At 39.4% G+C, this 4630-nt stretch overlaps 1 protein-coding gene across 17 annotated transcripts in view; it reads right to left on the bottom strand.

Moving 5' to 3' along the window:
* SHOC2 (SHOC2 leucine rich repeat scaffold protein) overlaps nucleotides 1-4630 on the bottom strand; it is an 85424-nt gene that overhangs the window by 79760 nt on the left and 1034 nt on the right. For 3 of the 17 annotated variants that reach the window (XM_081540421.1, XM_081540325.1, XM_081540367.1), the window contains exon 2: nucleotides 2374-2509. The exons of 7 other annotated variants lie outside the window; for them this stretch is intronic. The gene's annotated coding sequence lies outside the window, so the exon portion shown is untranslated. Of the gene's footprint in view, nucleotides 1-2373; nucleotides 2510-2847; nucleotides 2934-3808; nucleotides 3851-4147; nucleotides 4581-4630 lie in introns of those variants that run through there. 7 more of the 17 variants (XM_081540336.1, XM_081540378.1, XM_081540302.1 and 4 more) reach the window with 5 other exon arrangements.

Raw genomic sequence — 4630 nt, forward strand, 5'->3', positions numbered from 1 at the left:
ACTTACTGAAAGCAGGAAACAGTATATTTACCTCTGTACCTTCACAGACTGGGACACACATAGCACTCAGTAGAAGGTCTATGACATTAGTGAGTATGAAACTAGTTAATCAGAAACACTTACATAACAAAATTTAAAGGTTAACTTAAAAACTATCTGCAAAATTGTGAAAGTCCTGAAGGCAGGAAGGACTGTTGTACAATACAAAACTGGAAACAGAGAAGCCCCAATTTTTTTTTTTAATAAATTTATTTATTTTAGTTGGGGGCTAATTACTTTACAATATTGTAGTGGTTTTTGCCATACACTGACATGAATCAGCCGTGGGTTTACATGTGCTCCCCATCCTGAACCCCCCTCCCACATCCCTCCCCACACCATCCCTCTGGGTCATCCCACTGCCCCAGCCATGAGCATTTGTCTCATGCATTGAACCTGGAATGGTGTTCTGTTTCACATATGATAATAGACATGTTTCAATGCTATTCTCCCAGAACATCCCACCCTCACCTTCTCCCTCAGAGTCCGTAAGACTGTTCCATGCATCTGTGTCTCTTATTCTGCCTCGCATATAGGGTTATCGTTACCATCTTTCAAATTCCATATATATGCATTAGTATACTGTATTGGTGTTTTTCTTTCTGGGAGAAAGCCCAAATTTAACTGATGAAATTAACTCCAAATTCTAGACATTACCCATGTCAGAACACATCATTTCTACTTTACCTACAAGGCATTAGAAAAACTAAAAGAAAAAAGATTTGTCAAGGGTGAAATTACTTAACTAAACTTGCAGGATTTATAGGGCAGTGTTTGAGGGCAAATAAGATGCTTAAACTGTGTGTTCACAGTGCTATGAACATTAGAAGATAGACATTCCAAAATATTTCATAGTAGTCTTTCAAGTTCATTTCACATAGGGACAAATCATACCCTCTTTTAAGGTCACCTGTAATGTTTTACCTTCAAGCAATATGTTCATTATTTCCAATAAAAGAAATTTTAACCTTTTCTAGCACGAACTACTTTCTGTGACCAGTTATGATCTTTACAAAAGTTGGAATGAGGTACATAGTGTGAAATAATCTAATTAGTTCTTTAAATCTTGATAATGGGAACATCATACTTTCTCAAAAAGCACGTATGTTACCAACATCCCCAAAGCTGAAGAGCCCTCTGCAATTAGAATACGCTTTTCATACATGAGAACTTTGATTTGCTGAGTTAAAGATGATGTGCTAAAAAACTGGGAACCAGGAGAAAATGTTAAAGACAGAAGAAATATTATGTTAAGATAATGCAACTACATATTTTAGAACATAAATCAGTTTCTTAAGACTTTCGCATGTTCTTTTCTACCTGCACTGGTTGACAATTACATTTCAGAGCACTCCAATACTTGAAGCACACTATAGGTCAATTTGTGACAAAAATTTTTCATATTTTAAAAGTCAGAGTAGATAGTAAAATACAAAATTTAACTACTGTGTTAACAGAAAAAAATATTTCCAGAAAGATATATAGTATACAACTTTGATACAACGTAAAATTCAGAAGATAGGAATAGCAAACCTGACCTATATATTCCTTAGTCGGTGAAAGATTTAGCCTTAAATTAGAATATGCCTAATGTTTAATGTAAAATACGTAATGCAGGAAATATAAGTCAAATAATAAGCAAAAATAGCAGCAAATTTATTTGCCGTACTCTTTTTTCAAGTATCACATAGAAGTACTTTATCATTCTGCTGCTAAATTACAGCCCATTTCTAATTCATCTACAACAAAGTATTTACTAATTCCCCAGGGATCTTATTAGGCAATGTCAAAGTTTTATATCTAAGTTTCCTCTCCTAATTGATATCTTATAATCCAGTTCAAGAACACCTCCACTAAGCCCAAGTTACAGACCTCAGAACTCACTGAAGGACATGGGAGTCAGCTTGTTTTTCTGTTGTTGTTTTTTATTGTTTTGAGAGTGTTTTGGTCTTGTGATTTTTTTAAATTACTGTAAGCATATACTCTATGCTTTTTCACTCATGAAAGATACACGAACGATATAGTGAACTGAATCCTATGAAGATATAGTCTTTCATTTAATCTTCAACCTCCAAAGAAATTCATCCTTATATCTGCATGCCCAGGTTAGTGTATATTTTTCAGTAAAAAAAAAAAAACAAACCAACAACAACAGATTCTGGTATTCTTCTCATATATTTAAAATCTAAGAACTATTTAAACTGTTTAAAGAATACAAGTCTTACAGAAATATTAAATTACACAACAAATATTGATAGTCCAGCGTATTTTGAAAACAAATATGACTGCAATTTAACTGCCTAGATAACAAGGAATTTCAATTTTCACACTCACCCTCAAAATCCATACAGGTAAAGCAAGGCAAAAAAAATATACTAGCAGTTATTCAGAAGCCATCTTTGGGAGCATTCTACCCAGAATTCCAGTTTATCATCTCTCTTGAACATGGGAGAAGCCCTCTCCCAAGTCACTGAAGAAACAAAAAAATTCAGAAAGTATAATTCCAGCAAGCATAACAGAAAAATTTATGATTTTAGTGTTCCTTTTGAAAACTGAAATGATTCAAATTTCTGACTGGTTTCTAGCTCACAAGTTGCTGTGTCTTACTTGTTACCATTATCAAAACAGTTCTGATCAACTTTCTGAATATGGTAGCTTAAAAACTTAAAAAAAATTCAGCTGCAAGTTATTAATGTATTTCTTAACATCACTCTTTAATCCATTACCATTCATAACAAATAAAAGAGAAAATCTTAAAACACTTGAAAAATTGTATTAACAATCAGAAATCAGAAAACAAATGCCAACCTGAGATCGATGTTTTTTTCAAAAGCTGAACAAACGCTGGGAAAAAGCGGTAACCTTAGAGATAGGCCATGTCCGTTATTTCCAAACTGGCATTTCAAGAATACAGTTTTATATGTCAGCTTTACGTTACATTTAAACCATTAGACAAAGCCTTTATTTCTCTGTGGTCTATTTTAAAATGCATATGCATGATTAAATAAAACTTTTACAGTGTACCTGAGGTCCAAATTAGTATTTAAAAGATTTATCATATTCAGTCTAAGATCCTTATGTAGGTAGGGAATGGTCATTTACATAATTATTCCTAATAATTCTTGTCACTGTCACACAGAAAACATAAACACTTAACAAATTCAAACTATGAACTGTAAGCTTGCTGAATGTCACAAATTGTACTCAATAACTAAATCTCCTCAAATACATAATAACAAACAGTTACAAGGGCTACAGCATGTAAAGGTGAGGGTAGAGATCAGCAACTAATAAACTGAGGTCTTTAAGACAATCTTTCAGGGTTGATGCTGTAAAAAATACCTGGTGACACAAGTGTACTCGAAGATTCTGAAAAACCTAACAAAAAATAGTTTTAGATACAACTATCCACTACTCTTGAGTACCGAGTAACGAGAAAGTGCTGACATTTACGAAGAAGTGTACAATACTGCACAGGTGTAAGCTTAGATATAGACTGGTGGTACTTATCATGAGGGAGGCAAATACTATACAGTCCACATCTGCAACCCAATTTTGCTTCAGCATCCCTAGAGACTTAGAAAACATTTTTTGGGTAGATTGCAAAACATTGCTTCCTCTTTTATTCTCATCACCCCCATTATGATACAAAGCAAAAGACAAGAAAATCAAATCACCAACTGAAAGGGCCGAAAGCTTAAACACACACACAGACACACACACAAAAAAAGCATCTTCTTTCCAACTACTGAAACGGTATTCATTTCACCTGTTTGTAGATCCACAGTAACACAACTACACACACCCTCTGCTGATTTTTGAGGGAAAAAAAAAAATGAAGGCAATTAATGGCTTGGAGTCATTCTTCTTCTACCTAGGAAAGGAGGAGAGGGACGTGGTACAAAACAATGGATACTGAGGGGCTGGGGGAAAATCGTTTTGTCCCAAAGCCTTTAGCATGGAGGGGGGCGGGGGAGGCGGGGAGGAGTACTTTTCCTCTACCCCTAAAAGCCTCCGCGGAAAAAGGTTGCCATTAGACATGTCCAACAGAGCACTCTTGGATGCCTACAACTCGCTTCACCAAGCAACACACCCAAAGCCGACTCACCACTCTTCACGGAACCGAGAGGAGACTGTGAGCGCGGTGGGCTTTGGGGAAGGGGCGAGGAAAGACTCCACCCCGTACCACTACCGCTGCGCCAAGGCCCCCGCCAACGATTCGCACGCCCACGGGGCACCCCACAGCCTGGGCCCAGTGACCCCAGGAGCCCAGTAGAGCGAGACTATCCTCCGGGCGCCCCCGGCCCCGGCTCTTGCGCCGGTTAGTCCTCGTCCGGGCGCTGTCCCGGCCGGCCGGCAGGCCGGCCGCCCGCCGCCACCGCAGGCCCGGCCCCCGGACACTGTCAGCCGGCCGGCTCGCTCTCGGTGCTCGGCTGCGGGCCCCGCAGGAGAGTCAGCTCCCAGGGCCCGGGCCTCCCGGCGACAGCACCCAGGAAAGCGGCGGCGACGGCGCCTCCCAGGGCCCCGGCCCCTCGGGCCTCGCCCCGGCCCCGCCGGCTCGCGCCTGTCAGGACGCGCGGGGCCTCCCCCT

The sequence above is a fragment of the Giraffa tippelskirchi genome, chromosome 2 (assembly GCF_054371585.1).
Source record: "Giraffa tippelskirchi isolate mGirTip1 chromosome 2, T2T-mGirTip1v1.2.pri, whole genome shotgun sequence".
Taxonomy (NCBI): Eukaryota; Metazoa; Chordata; class Mammalia; order Artiodactyla; family Giraffidae; genus Giraffa; species Giraffa tippelskirchi.